A 16,895-nucleotide genomic window follows, 5' to 3' on the forward strand; every position below is an offset into this window, starting at 1 on the left:
AGCCTCCAGAACTGTGAAAAATAAATTCCTGTTCTTTATAAGTTACCTGGTCTGTGGTATTCTGCTAGAGCAGCACAAAACAAAGTGCAAAGAGGGGTGGGTAAGAAAGGTACACCAAGGGCCGAGCTCGTGGCATGCTCGGGAGAGTGCGGCGCTGGGAGCGCAGCGACACTCCCACCGCGGATTCGGATCCTATATAGGGATGGCCGGTGCGCTCGCTGGCTGAGTACCGGTCACGAAAAAGACAAAAAAAAAAAAAAAAAAGAAAGGTACACCAAGAAAAGCATTTCAGGCAGAGGGAATAAAAAGTGCAAAACCATGGAGTTGGAAACAGTTTGGTGCAGCTGAAGGGCAGAAAGGCAGCCAGGACTGCAGGACTGTAGATGAATGGACAGTGGGTTTAGTGTGTGGTGGGGGTGGAGAGGTTGGGGGTGTACTGGGGGAAATAAGAACATGAGAGAAGTTTGAGAAGAATTGGAAGACGGAGGCAGAGCCACAATCACTCAGGACCTGAGGCCTAGTATTTCATTCTGAGAGGCATGGAAGGCAACTGGAGGAGGGTAATATGATCCGAATTAAGACACAAAAAGATTTCTATATGAATAATAGACAGTAGGGAATGAGGCCAGAACTGGAAAAGAAAGAAGAACAAGAAGACTGCAATTGCTACGAAGAAGGCAATTGCTAAGGTGGTACAGATTCAGAGAGAAGAAAGACTTCAAGATAGAATCTGGAGGATCCAGAAACTGGAGCTGGTGGATCTTGCTGATGGTTTGAATGACAAAAATGAGAGAATGAAAGAAATGAGAAATAATTCCCTACTTGGACAGAGAGTGCTTTTTCAAATAGATGCAGTTAGTTCAATTTGGAGACTCTGAACTGTAGGATCTTAGAAAATTATTAAACATCCTTTACTTGTTAACAATATTCTCAGCTCCTGAAAACTACTATCCCCTAAATAGATGGTGTAAGAAACAAAATTGCATTTACTGAACACCTATTAGATGCCAGGCACTCTGTTGGGCTTGTTACATGTATGTATTTGGTGGTGAGACCAAGTAAAGAACCCCTGAAAATGGTCCCCAATTGGACAATATTCAGCAAGAAAATATTTTTAAAGTGAGTTAATCCTGTTCATGTGTGGTCTGTCAATGCAATGGCATAATATGGGGCAGATAAAAATAATGTGAATGCTTTGTGCACGTTGATGTGGATTGAAGCTACAACACGTGGCTAAACAAAACAAAAGGGCTATAAAATAAAATGATGCATTTTTGTGAAATATTTTTCACACACACATTCATATATACATTTTTGCATGTGCATATCTTTGCTTCATGTATAGAATAGGGTTGGGAAGCGGGTATAAGAAAGGAATCAGCAGTGGCTGTCTCTACAGAGTCTTATTATTTTTGTGTTTTTGCTTGACAACAATTTCTGATTTTATATAATAGACACACATGGTGTTTTCATAAGGGGAAAAGCAAAAATTAGAAACACCATGACAGGAGGAATCGGTCAGTTGATTCAAGCTGTTCATCAATTCATTGTGAAAGAAAGTTAAAACAGCCAAATCAATGGGAGTCTTTTAAAGTTAATAACCTGTTCACTGAATTGACCAAATATTTTAAAGGTATTGCTTTGACATTTCATTCCAATCTTGATGGATTGTTTTTATCATATTTTATTAGCACATATTTATTTGTCTTGTGTGCTAAGCACTGTGCTAGACCCCTGTGTTATAACAGAAAACAAAGCAGAATTCACGTGCAGTCATGCATCACTTAAGGTTGGGGATACCTTCTGAGAAATGCATTGTTAGGCGTTCTCGTCATTGTGCAAGCATCATAGAGTACACTTACACAAACCTAGATGGTACAGACTACTACACAGCAAGGCTATATAGTACAAGGGTACTTCAAAAAGTTCATGGAGAGTGCTTGCTTTGGCTGCACATGTACTAAAATTGGAATGATACAGAGAAGATTTGCATGGCCCCTGAGCAAGGATGACACACAAAAAGTTGGTGGAGAAATGGAATTAAAAGATATTATGAATCTTTCTTCAAACTTTTTAAAGTACCCTTGTGTAGCCGATTGCTTTCAGGTGACAAACCTGTATGGCATGTTATCATACTGCATACTGTAAGCAATTGTAACACAATGGTAATTATTTGTGTTTATAAATAGGTCTAAACATAGAAAAGGTACAGTGGAAATATGGTATAAAGGATAAAAAGGGCACACCTGTATAGGGCAATTAACTTGAATGAAACTTGCAGGACTGGTTGCTCTGGTGAGTCTGAGTAAGTGATGAATGACAGTGAAGCCCTAGGACATCACTGTACCCTACTGCAAACTTTAGAAACACTGAGCACTAAGACTACTCTAAATTTATAAAAAGGTAAAGTAATCATGCTACAATGTTACAACGGTTACGATGTCACTAGGCAGTAGGGACTTTTTGACTCCGTTATAATCTTATGGAACCACCACTGTATACATGATCTGTCGCTGACTGAAACGTCATTGTGCAGCACATGACTGTACTTGTGTGGATGTATTGACATATTTAGTTAGACACACATACACCTCTCCTCTGCAATTGGCAAGTCAAATCACATAAATCAAATGCATGAAAAAACAAAAAGGAAAAAATTTTTTTCTTCCCACATACTTAATATATCTACATTCTTGTTAATATATTAGCAGAGTTTCTTTTTTAATGCAAATACTTTTACTTTTTTCTCAGATGTAAACTTATTTAATAAAAATATTCAGGGCCGAGCCCGTGGCACACTTGGTAGAGTGCTGCGCTGGCAGCGCGGCGACGCTCCCGCCGCGGGTTCGGATCCTATATAGGACTGACCAGTGCACTCACTGGCTGAGTGCCGGTCACGAAAAAACGACAAAAAAATAAATAAATAAATAAAAATATTCAAATAATACACACACACACACACACACACACACACACACACATAAAAACCTCTAATAAAAACCATAACAGAAAGTTCAACTGACTTGAAATCCCATCATTCCAAGACAACCCCTGTGAACTTTCTGATGACATCTTATTAGCTATTTTCCATAGATACCTTGACCACCAGCCATGTCCATTCACCTGGGACTGAAGGGTTTGCCTGAACTCGAGACTTTCAGTACTAAAACAGGAACAGTCCCAGACAAACCAGGATGTTGGTCACCCTAGATGTGAGGTGTCATAGTGCGAAGTGTTTCATTTTGTGGATTTGCCATAACTCATCTAAACAGTCATTCACTAATGAAGATTTAGGTTATTTCTAATTTTAAGCCATTGTTTCTTTTATAAACCATCTGTAATGAACATCTTTGCATATAAATCTTTACACACTTGACAATTATCTGTGTGGGATAGATTTCTGGAAATGAGGTTGCTGAATCAAAGATTATGTACATTTTACATTTTGCTACATACTTCCAAATTGTCTTATTTAATTTTATTAATTCACACTTTTGACCAATCAAGCATGGTACTCACAGTTTCCCCACATTCTCATCAATTCTGAGTTTTGTTGACCTTTTTAGATCTTTTCCAATTCAATGGGCAGTTTACTTCAAATTCTTAATGCAGAAATTCATTTTGTGGATAAAGTAATATTATTTTTCTATCAAAAATTGAAATGTTTTATTATGAAAATGCCATTTCATAACCTATATTTAAACTATTTTATTGAACTGTAATTTACATACCATAAAATTCACCTGTTTTAAGAGTGCAAGGTAATAAGTTTTAGTATGTTTACAGAGTCATCAGTCATCACTTCCATCTAATTTCAGAACATTTCCATCACCCTAAAAAGAAACCTTGTGCCCATTTACAGTCACTCCTCATTCCCACTCCCTTCCCTATATAACCACAATTCTTCCTGTCTCTGACTGCCTATCCCAGAACTAAAACTGCTGGACATAGTGTAGTTTGCCAAACATCCTAGTTTGCCCAGGACTGAGGGATTTCCAGGGGCACGGGATATCTAGTGCTAACACCAGGACAGTCTCAGACAAACCAGAACAAGCTGGTCACTTGATCATAGTGCTTTTTGTAAACCAAACTTTCATGTCTCCTTTCCCCGTCTCATGTTTCATTTGACCTCCACCTAATGGAGTAGCCCGATTTGGTGAGTCAAGAAAACATACCTTATGAAGAGAGATTCCCAGAAATCAAGGTCTGCAAAACATTCTGATTTGAAGAGAATACAGAAATCAAGTGCTCCACAAGGAGCTCCTTCTGACTTGAAGACAACTGGTCATCCCAATTAAATCATTGGGATACGATGGTGACAGTGATCATTTGGTGACCCTCACATGCGATCTGTCTCCATCCAGCCATAATATTGAGATCAGCGAGCCAGCACCTCAACTTTACTAAGAAGGGAGAAGAGGTAAGATGGTTATTGCAGTACTGTAAGAGCAATCATTAAGGGCATAAAATGTGCCACAGCTGCCCCACCTCCTCTTTTTAATCCTTACCCCCCCGCAAGAGGTGGGTAACATTAATCCCACCTTGTAAACAAGGAAACTCAGACCCACACAGATAAATTCCCTTGTCCAAGGCATGCAGCTAGGGTCAAAGGCAAGATTTTGACCCAAGCCTCAGCCCAGCACCAAAACCTGGGTGCATACTGTTACCCACAGGACCTCCTGGGAGCAGGGAGGGACTAAAAAATGAAGTATAGAATATAGAAAGAAATACGCTTTATAAATTTACATCTCTTGTCCAACAAACACAGAAACATAAAACCACTGTGATTTTTTTCCCAAAAAAGATCTTTTCCCAAATGAAAGAGTATTAAGGTGAAGAAGGGGAAGAGATTGGGGGCTGAGGGATATGCAAGTAATAGGAAAGCCAATATAATTCAGAACAAAATTGATTTAAAATTTTGCTAAGAGTTTTTAATGCATGCATATTTCACAGTTACAGCATAACTTTAGTCTTATTTACTGTTTTGATTAAATCTATACTTCAGTATTTTACATAGTGTATAAAAATATAGTTTTATGTAAATATTTCTTACAGAGATCTGTAAATGTACGTCTTATAATTGATATGACATTTCAAAATACAGAGTCAGTGCTTCATAATCAGATACATTTCCTGGGCTTAATGGTAGAAGGCACCTCACATTTATATTTACTAGTTTTTAATTATCTCATTATCTGTAGTTGTGAGTATCTCCAATTTACCCAGACAGAGGGTCTGGGGAGTAATATATTTGAAGTTACTGGATAATTTCCATTTATCTTTTCCTAAAACTTTTCTTTCTTAGAATAATTGGAGGAGAGAGATATAAAATCTCAGCCTGACTCTCATACCCCCAACAGATACTGATCTTTCTATACATCAATCTGTAGCAAAACGTTGTTTGGCCATAAAGTTGAAAAACACAGCCAATGTCAGGACTTGCATATTTAAAACCACACCACTGAAAATAAATACATAAAAGTCTAACACATCAGACTTAATGTTTCTAAACTTCCCTGGTAACTATTGCCATTAGAAAGGTGGTGTGAGGAGAGCCACTTGAACATGGCTTATGTCTCCTTTCTCTGGGTCTGAAAATGAAGAGGTGAGTCTCCTGGCATAAACAAATTGCATTTCATGATACAGTATGTTGTCTTTCAAATGCTGTATAATGCGAGCAGATTTTTACCACTGCCCCAGCTTGATTGGTTAATTTCCAGCTGGTTCAGACTGGCTCTTGTCCATCTCACATAATAAGTGATTCTAGAGCAAAAAGAATTCTTTTGCACTTGAGTAGGGCTTCCTCCTCTGGGATTTCAAGCCCAGCTAATATTAATTCATATTGGTTGGGAGCAAGGACGATGCTTACAAGAACCAGGTGTGATGGAAGGAAAGAAGGCTCACCCAGGTAGTTTAAGGATTTGCCTTGAGTGTGCTGAACAGTCTCTAGTTACAGATGAACTTCACTATTGTATGAGGACTGACTGACGTGGTCAACTGTAGCAGGGAATCCCATTCCAGATGTCAATGAGAACAGCTGACGGAGCTCCTTAGCATAGTATAAAGGCACATTTCATTCAACAAATATTTATTAGGCAAATGATAAATATTATTTGCCGGAATGTAAGTATCTAATGATGAATAACATTAACACTCTCTATTCCCCCATGACAATACAAGTCAAATGAAGGAAAACAAGTAAAAAAATTACAGATGGGACTTATAGATCACTCAAATTATTTAAATTGTTTCAAATGTAAAACACCCACTGAGATCAGGATTCTGGGTGAGTCCTAAAGAAATCTGTGAACAAAACTATCTTTATGGAACCAACAACATAGTATTGAAGCCAGACATTGTCTTTAGAAACTGTAGTGAGTGTTGTAAAAGAAAAGAAGGTACTATAAATATGTGTAACAGAAGGACTTGGTCTAGCCTTGGGGACAGAGGTCAGGGAGGTGCAAGGAAGCCTTCCCACAGAAAACGATATATTAGCTGAGAAACATAGAAAGAGAGAAAGGGAGGAGAGGTGGGTTTGGAGTGTTCAAGGAAAAGAGAATAGCACGTTCAAAGGCCATGAGGCAGAGGGAGTGAGTGGGAAAAGGCTGGTGTGGCTGAAGTACTACTTTCAAAAGGGAATGTGGGCCTCTTGCCATCTCTTAAGGGAGGACCGCTGCTGGTGGCCTGTTGTGGGGGCTGACCGCCACTTTGCCTTTGGCAGGAGAGGCTGCCTCATTTACAGGCAAGAGCTTTGAAGTGTGGAGCAGGAAAAGAACTGTTTCTTAGCTGCAAAAGCGAGTCTCTAAACAGGGAACATGGCGCCGGGCCGCTGTTGACGCTGCCAGGATCCCGGAGGGCCGGGGCCGCGCTGGAGGCAGCCAGCTGCCCTACTCAGGATTTGAGGTTTCAGGCCAGCATAAAAGAAGATTCCTGGGAGCGCCTGAGCTGCGCCGCAGGACCTAGTGAGCAGCCCGAGGCGGCGGCGGCCGGGACGGGGACGAGACGACGCAGAGGCAGAGAGGGAGCCGCCCGACCTGGCACAGCCCTGTGAGTGAGCCCCGGCCTGGCCCTGCTCAGGAGGCGGATGCCCACCTGGCTTCCGCCTGCCCCACCGGGCCACTCACCAGCCCGGGGCTGCCGCCATTTTCTCAGGGGGTGGCGGCTCTGGCCCAGCTCGACCAAGCCTGTCCTCTTCACCCAGCTCAGTTCCTCACTGAGCCTTCACACTTGCTTGCCCCGGTGCGGGGCTTCCCGGGGCCTGCAGGCAGGCCTCCACTCCCACTCCCTCCATGGTTCTCGGCCGGGGCTGGTGGCATGGGGCGGCCCCGGCCAGCGTCAGGAGGGCAAGGAAGTACGGGCTGGGCCGACTGTCACTCCACCGCACCCTGGGCTCCTGCCCCCAGTAAACTTCCTGTTACCGGGAGGCAGATACCATCTCTGCGGCCATCAGTTCAGAAAAATGCCTAACCGATTTGTGGTTAGGAATAGTGTGGTTGGAGAGTTCCCGAGTTCTCTTGAACCTGCCAGAGAGCTGACTGCGGGTGGGCACCAGACTCGTCCATGTCGGGGGGATTCAAAGGTGAACTGTGTGCTGCTGGCTTCTCCCCCGAGGAGCTCACGCTCTGGTGTGGTAGATAAGACAAGTACACAAATAACCACGATACCAGGAAGAAGGTGATAAGTCCTGAGAAAGAGCTACATAGTGCTACAAAGGCACCCAGAGCAACCGGTCGTCTGCACCTAGCAGAAACCTGGTAGACTTCCTGGGCGAGGCGGTGCCGAGCAGGGTCTTGATGGCCCAGCTGATAGACGAGGGTTGCAGAAGACACGTCCCAGCCCAGCCCAGCATGCACAGAGCAGGGAGACATACGGCTAGGGAGGCGGAGACTCGACAGAAACCACACACCCTGTGGGGCCGCCACTGCGTGATCCAGCAGCCCGGGCCAGAGCGCATGGAACAGGGAGAAGTCCTGCACGGGAAGTGGAAGTTCAGCAGAGACCACACACCCTGCGGTACCGCCCCGCGATCAAGCAGCCCAGCAGAGTATAAGCTGACCAGAGAGGTGGCTCCCCGGAGAGGCCCAAGACCTGAGGCAACCACACACACAAGGCACTAGAGGCCAACTAAGCAGTCATGGAGGTAGCCATACCAAATTGGCAACCACAGCAACATCTTAGTTAGTCATTAGTCTCAAATCGGTGGACTGTAAAATCCCCTGGCAAAATGAATAAACATCAAAAACAAGATACCAGAAATACAAAAAATCAAGAAAGTACACCACCAAAAGTTAATAAATCTCAAACTCTAGATCCTATAGAACAAGAAACCCTTGAAATGACTGACACGGAATTTCGAGTGATAATTCTAATGAAACTGAATGAGATACAAGAAAACTCAGCTACACATCATGATGAAATGAGGAAAAGTATACAGGACATGAAAGAGGAAATGTACAAGGAAATCAATGTCCTGAAAAAAAATGTAGCAGAATTTGCTGAACTGAAGAAGTTATTCAGCGAAATAAAAAACACAACAGAGAGTTTAACCAGCAGGCTTGTCGAAGTTGAAGAGAGAACCTCTGAACTTGAAGATGGGCTGTTTGAAATAACACAAGCAGACAAAAAGAAAGAAAAAAGAATCAAGGACATTGAAGAAAATCTGAGAAAGATATCAGACAACCATAAGCGATCAAATATCCGAGTCATGGGTATTCCAGAAGGGGAGGAAAATGGAGATTCCATTGAAAACATATTCAACAAAATAGTGGCAGAAAACTTCCCAGGTATAGGAAAAATCACAGATCTTCAGATCCAGGAAACTCAACGATCTCCAAATGTATTCAACCCAAAAAGACCTTCTCCAAGACATGTCATAGTCAAATTGGCAAAACTCAGAGACAAAGAGAGAATCTTAAAAGCTGCAAGAGAGAAGCGTCAAATCACCTATAAGGGAGCCCCAATCAGGTTAACATCAGACTTTTCATCACAAACCCTAAAAGCTAGAAAGGAATGGGATGATATTTTCAAAATACTAAAAGACAAAGATTGCCAGCCAAGAATACTCTACCCTGCAAGGCTATCCTTCCGAAATGAGGGGCAAATAGTATATTTCTCAGACAAACAAAAACTGCGGGAGTTCACTACCACAAGACCACCCTTACAAGAAATCCTCAAGGGAGTACTGGGTTTGGTTCCTGAAAAATAACTACCACTGCCATAAAGACCCAAGAAAAATCTAAACCCGCTAGTATAATAAAAATGGCATTCATAAAGAGAAAACAAACAAACAAAAATGCTATCTACATCCTAAGGAACCAACAAACACAGAAACCAAACAGAAAATCAGAAAGCAAGGAACAAAAGACACCTAAGACAACCAAAAAACTAATAAAATGCTAGGAATAAATCAACACCTTTCAATAACAACTCTTAATGTAAAAGGCTTAAATTCCCCAATCAAAAGACACAGACTGGCTGACTGGATCAAAAAGGAGGACCCAACTATATGCTGCCTACAAGAGACCCACCTCACCCATAAAGATTCACACAGACTAAGAGTGAAAGGATGGAAAAAGATTTACCATGCAAACAGAAAAGAAAAACGAGCTGGAGTAGCTATTCTCATATCTGACAAAATAGACTTTAAACTAAAAACCATAAAAAGAGACAATGAGGGACACTACTTAATGATAAAAGGACTGATGCATCAAGAAGACATAACAATCATAAATATGTAGGCACCCAATGTTGGAGCAGCCAGATTTATAAAACAAACTCTATTAGACCTAAAGAAGGAAATAGACACTAATACCATAATAGCAGGGGACCTGAACACCCCACTGTAAATATTAGACAGATCATCTAGGCAAAGAATCAGTAGAGAAACACAAGATCTAAACAATACTCTAGACCAATTGGAATTGGCAGATATCTACAGAACATTCCACCCAACAACCTCAGAATATTCATTCTTCTCATCAGCACATGGATCATTCTCCAGGATAGATCAAATATTAGGTCACAAATCAAGTCTCAACAAATTCAAAAAAATTGGAATTATCCCATGTATTTTCTCAGATCATAATGGATTAAAACTAGAAATTAATAACAAACAAAACTCTGGAAACTATACAAACACATGGAAATTAAACAGCATTCTACTTAATGACATATGGGTCCAAGAAGAAATCAAGCAGGAAATCAAAAAATTTATTAAAACTAATGAAAATAATGATACATCATACCAAAACCTGTGGGATACTGCAAAAGCAGTATTAAGGGAGAAATTTATTGCATTAAATGCTCACCTCAGAAGAATGGAAAGATGGCAAGTGAACAACCTAACACTTCACCTTAAAGAACTAGAAAAACAAGAACAATCCAAACCTAAAGTTAGCTGACGGAAAGAAATCATTAAGATCAAAGCAGAACTGAATGAAATTGAAAACCAAAAAACAATTCAAAAGATCAACGAATCAAAAAGTTGGTTTTTTGAAAAGATAAATAAAATAGACAAACCATTAGCATGGCTAACAAAAAAAAGAAGAGAGAAGACTCAAATAACAAAAATTAGAAATGAAAAAGGCGATATTACAACTGATTCATCTGAAATACAAGGAATCATTCGAGACTACTATAAACAACTATACGCCAACAAATTTGAAAATCTGGAGGAAATGGATAAATTTCTGGACACACACAAGCTCCCAAAACTGAGCCATGAAGACGTAGAAAATTTGAGCAGACCAATAACAATGAAGGAGATTGAAGCTGTTATCAGAAGGCTCCCAACAAAGAAAAGCCCAGGACCAGATGGATTCACAGCAGAATTTTACCAAACATTCAAACAGGAATTGACACCGATTCTTTACAAACTATTCCAAAAGATTGAAACAGATGCAAATCTCCCAAACTCATTCTATGAAGCAAACATCATCCTGATACCAAAACCAGGTAAAGATATAACCAAAAAAGAAAACTACAGGCCGATATCCTTGATGAATATAGATGCAAAAATCCTCACTAAAATACTAGCAAACAGAATACAGCAACACATACGTAAAATTATTCACCACAATCAAGTGGGATTCATCCCAGGGATGCAAGGTTGGTTCAACATACGCAAATCAATAAATGTGATACACCATATTAATAAACTCAAACACAAGGACCATATGATCATCTCTATAGATGCTGAAAAAGCATTTGATAAAGTTCAGCACTCATTCATGACAAAGACCCTCTATAAGTTAGGTATAGAGGGAAAGTATCTCAACATAATTAAAGCCATATATGACAAACCCACTGCCAATATCATCCTGAATGGGGAAAAGCTGAAATCTTTTCCTTTAAGAACAGGAACTAGACAAGGATGCCCACTCTCACCACTCCTATTCAACATAGTGTTGGAAGTACTAGCCAGAGCAATCAGAGAAGAGAAGTAAATAAAGGGCATCCAGATTGGAAAAGAGGAAGTCAAACTGTCCCTGTTTGCAGATGACATGATCCTATATATCAAACAGCCTAAAACCTCTGCAAAAAAACTGTTGGAATTGATAAATGATTTCAGCACAGTAGCAGGATACAAAATCAACACACAAAAGTCAGTAGCATTTCTTTTCTCCGATAGTGAACATTCAGAACGAGAAATCAAGAAAGCCTGCCCATTTACAACAGGCACCAAAAAAATAAAATACTTAGGAATTGAGTTAACCAAGGATGTGAAAAATCTGTATAATGAGAACTACAAACCACTTTTGAGAGAAATTAGAGAGGATACAAGAAGATGGAAAGATATCCCATGCTCTTGGATTGGAAGAATCAACATAGTGAAAATGTCCATACTACCCAAAGTGATATACAAATTCAATGCAATCCCCATCAAAATTCCAAAGACATTTTTCTCAGAAATGGAAAAAACTATCCAGACACTTATATGGAATAATAAAAGACCACACGTAGCCAAAGCAATGCTGAGCAAAAAAAATAAAGCTGGAGGCATAACACTACCCGACTTGAAGCTATACTACAAAGCTATAATAACCCTAATGTTCATTGCAGCCCTCTTTACAATAGCCAAGAGTTGGAGCCAGCCCAAATGTCCATCATCGGATGAGTGGATACAGAAAATGTGGTATATCTACACAATGGAATACTACTCAGCTATAAAAATGAATGAAATACTGCCATTTGCAACAACATGGATGGATCTTGAGAGAATTATATTAAGTGAAAAGAGTCAGGCACAGAAGGAGAAATACGACATGTTCTCACTTATTGGTAGGAGCTAAAAATTAATATATAAATTCACACACACACACACACACACACACACACAAACCGGGGGAGGGGCGGAGAAGATATAACAACCACAATTACTTGAAGTTGATACGACAAGCAAACAGAAAGTACGTTGTTGGGGAGGAGGATGGAGAGGGTGGTGGGAGGGAGGTTTTGGTAAGGGGCAACAATAATCAACCACAATGTATATCGACAAAATAAAATTTAAAAAATAAATAAATAAATAAACTTAAAAAAAAATAAAATAAAAATAAAATAAAATTTTTTAAAAAGGAGCATGGTTTAAGATAAAGCCAAACAGGCAGAGAAGAATCAGAATTTTCTGGTGAAAATTGATTCTTCTTCCTCGAAGCACTGAGTAGCTGTCTAAAGGATTAAACCTGTGAATGGTAGACAGAACAATGCCTAATCCCCGGAACCTGTGGATCTGTTACCTTACATGGCAAAAGGGACTTTGCAGATGTGATTATGTTAAGACTTTTTTTTTTATTATTGAAACAATTGATTATACATATTTGTGGGGTACAGAGTTGAATGTGGATTTGTGTACAATATGTGATGATCAAATCAGGATAATTAGCATATTTTCCTCATTGCAAAATGTAATCATTTTTTGTGTCCTTTAACCAATTTGCCTGTAACCTCCCTCCCCTGCCCCCTTTCCCATCTCTAGTAACCACAGTTCTGTTTTCTCCTTCTGAAAGTTCAACGTATTATAGTGATTGTAACTTTCTTTTCTTTCTTCCTTTCTTCCTTCCTTCCTTCTTTCTTAGCTCCCACTTATGAGTGAGAATATGTGCTATTTCTCTTTCCATGCCCAACTTATCTCACTTAATGTAATTTTCTCCAAGCTCATCATCTTGCTGTGAATGGCAGAATTTCATTCTTTTTTATGGCTGAGTAATATTCCGTTGTGTATATATGCCATATTTTTCTTATTCAATCATCCACCAATAAACATTTAGCTTACTTCCATATCTTGACTGTTGTAAATAGATCTGTAATAAACATGGGAGTGCAGGTATGCCTTCAATATGAAGATTTCCATTCCTTTCGGTTTATATCCAGTAGTGGGATTGCTGGATCATATGGCAGTTCTATCTTTAGTCATTTGAGAAACCTCCATACTGTTTTTCATAATGGCTGTAATAATTTACTGTCACACCAACAGTGTAGAAGTGTTTGTCTTTCTCTGCATCCTTGCCAGCACTTTTTATTCTCTGACTTTTTGATGATAGCCAGTCTAACTGGGGTGAGATGATATCTCAATGTGATTTTGATTTGCATCTCCCTAATGATTAGTAATGTGGAGCATTTTTCATGTACCTGTTGGCCATTTGTATGCCTTCTTCTGAGGAATATCTATTCAGTTCCTTTGCTGATTTTTAATCAGATTTTTTTTTTTTTTACTGTTAAGTTCTTTGAGTTCCTTATGTATTCTAGGTATTAAATGTTGGATGCATAGTTTGAAAATATTTTCTACCGTTCTGTAAGTTGTCTTTTCACTCTGTTGATTGTTTCCTTTGATATGCAGAAGCTTTTTAGTTTAATATAGTCCCATTTGTTTATTTTTTTCTTTTTTTGCCTATGCTTTGGGGTCTTATTCATAAAGTTTTCACCCAGTCCTACTTCCTGAAGTGTTTCCCCTATGTTTTCTTCTAGGAGTTTTATAGTTTCAGGTATTATATTTAAATCTTTAATCCATTTGGAGTTGATTTTGGTGTATGCCAAGAGGTACAGGTCTAGTTTCATTCTTCTACATACAGATACCCAGTTTTCCCAGTACCATTTATTGAAGAGGCAGTCCTTTCCCAAATTTATATTCTTGGTGCCTTTATCAAAGATCAGTTGGCTTTAAGCACGTGGATTGATTTTGGGGTGCTCTATTCTGTTCCACTGGACCAAGTGTCTATTTTTACACCAGTACCATGCTGCTTTGGTTACTATAGCTTTGAAGTATAGTTCGAAGTCAGGTGGTGTAACACCTCCAGCTTTATTTTTTTGCTCAGGATTGCTTTAGCTATTTGGGCTGTTCTGTTGTTCCATGTGAATATCAGGATTTATTTTTTCTCTTTCTGTGAAGAACGTTGTTGGCACTTTGATGGGAATTGCATTGAATCCATAGATTGCTTTGGGTAGTATGGACATTTTCACAATGTTAGTTCTTCCAATCTATGAACATGGAAAATCCATCTTTTTGTTTTCTCTTTTAATTTCTTTCAACAGTGATTCGTAGATCTTATTGTAGAGATCTTTCATCCCCTTGGTTAAATTTATTCCTAGGTTGTTTTTTTTTTTTTGGTAGCTTTTGTAAATGGGCTTGCTTTCTTAATTTGTTTTTCTGCTACTTACTTCATTGTTGGTTTATAAGAATGCTACTGAATTTTGTATATTGATTTTGTGTCCTGCAACTTTACTGAATTTGTTTATAAACTCTAGGAGTTTTTTGGTAGAGTCTTTAGGTTTTTCTACATATAGAATTATGCCATCTGTAAACAGAGACAGTTTGTCTTCATCTTTTCCAATTTGGATGGCCGTTACTTCTTTCTTTTGCCTGATTACTTGGGCTACTACTCCTAATACTATGTTAAATAGGAGTAATTAGAGTGAGCATCCTTGTATTGTTCCTTCTTTAAGGAAAAGCTTTCAGCTTTTTCCCATTCAGGATGATAGTGCAGTGGGTTTCTCATCTACGGCTTTTATTGTGTTGAGATACTTTCCTTCTATATCTAATTTACTGAGAGTCTTTAACATGAAGGGACATTGAATTTTGTCAAATGCTTTTTCTGTATCTATTGAGATGATCATATGGTATTTGTCCTTCATTTTGTTGATGTGGTGTATCACATTTATTGATTTGCATATATTATACCACCCTTGCATCCTTGGGGTGAATCACATTTGATCATGATGTATAATATTTTTGATGTTCTGCTGCATTCTGTTTACTAATATTTGCTCAGGATTTTTGTGTCTATGTTCATCAGAAATTTGGGCCTGTAGTTTTCTTTTCTGTTGTTGTTGTATCTTTTTCTGATTTCAGTATCAGGGTGATGCTGGCCTCATAGAATGAGTTTGGGATAATGGCTTCTGTTTCAATTTTTTTTGACTAGTTTGAAAAGGATTGGTATTAATTCTTTAATGGTCTGCTAGAATTCAGCAGTGAAGTCATCTGGTCCTGAGCTTTTCTTTGTTGGGAGACTGTTTACTGCTTCAATCTCATTTCTCATTATTAGTCTGTTCAGGTTTTCCTTTTCTTCTTGGTTCAGTCTTGGTAGTATGTGTCCAGAAAAATATCCATTTCTTCCAAGTTTTCAAATTTGTTGGCATATAGTTGTCCATAATAGTCTCTAATGATTCTTTGTATTTCTGTGGTATCAGTTGTAATGTTTCTTTTTTCATTTCTGATTTTTGTAAATTTCAGTCTTCCCTCTTCTTCTTTTTTTTAGTTTGCCTATCTAATTGTTTGCCTATCTTGTTTATTTTCTCAAAAAAACAACTTTTTCTTTCATTGATCTTTTGTATTATATTTGGTCTCTACTTTTATTAGTTCTGCTCCGATCTACATTATTTCCTTCTGTCTACTAATTTTGAGGTTGGATTGTCATTGTTTTTCTAGTTCTTTAAGGTATAACACTAGGTTGTTTATTTGGAGACTTTCTATTCTTTTGATGTAAACATTTATTGCAATAAACTTTCTTCTTAGTACTGCTTTAGCACTGTCCCATAAGTTTTGGTATGATGTGTCTTTACTTTCATTAGTTTCAAGAAATTTTTTTTTATTTCCTGTTTAATTTTTTCTTTGTCCCATATGTCATTCAGGAGCTTGTTGTTTAATTTCCATGTATTTGCATAGTTTCCAAATTTTTGCTTGTTATTAATTTCTACTTTTAATCTGTTGTGGTCTGAAAAGATACTATGATTTCAATTTTTTGAGATTTGATTTATGACCTAACATGTCGAGAATGTTCCATATGCTAATGAGAAGAATGTTTATTCTGTAGTTGTAGATGAGATATTTTGTAGATGTCTACCAATACCAATTGGTCTAAAGTATAGTTTAAATTTTGTTTCTCTGTTGATTTGTTGCCTAGATGATCTGTCAAATATTGAGATAGGGGTGTTGAGGTCCCCAACTATTATTGTACTGGGGCATATTTCTATCTCTTTAGGTCTAATAGTGTTTGTTTTTTGTCTGGATGCTCCAATGTTGGGCTTGTATGTCTATAATTGTCATATCCTCTTGTTGGATATATCCCTTTATTATTATATATACCTTCCTTTTTTCTTTCTATAGTTTTGGTTTAAAGTCTATTTCATAAATTGGAAAATTGAGCTGGATTATCCATGTGAGCTCAATATAATCATAAGAGTCCTAATATGAGAAACAGAGAAGCAGGAGAGTCAAAGACATTCTTCTCTGAAGCAGTTGTATGAGATTTTTTAGGTCCAAAAGAAATAGATAAAGATAGAGATGTGATGATGAACAATGAGAGATAGAGAAAGATAAAGAAAGGGAGTGAGATTTGAATTTGTTGTTCTGCTGGCTTTGAAGATGTTGGAAGTGGCCAGGAGCCAAGGAATGCAGTTGGCTT

The 16,895-nt window shown here is 38.6% G+C and overlaps 1 non-coding gene across 1 annotated transcript; it reads left to right on the top strand.

Moving 5' to 3' along the window:
• Positions 1–1,936: 1,936 nt before the first annotated feature.
• LOC134365301 (U6 spliceosomal RNA) lies at positions 1,937–2,044 on the top strand. Its single transcript, XR_010022011.1, has one exon. It is a non-coding gene; the product is annotated as a U6 spliceosomal RNA (small nuclear RNA).
• The last annotated feature ends 14,851 nt before the right edge of the window (positions 2,045–16,895 follow it).

This window comes from Cynocephalus volans, chromosome 1 (assembly GCF_027409185.1).
Source record: "Cynocephalus volans isolate mCynVol1 chromosome 1, mCynVol1.pri, whole genome shotgun sequence".
Lineage (NCBI taxonomy): Eukaryota > Metazoa > Chordata > Mammalia > Dermoptera > Cynocephalidae > Cynocephalus > Cynocephalus volans.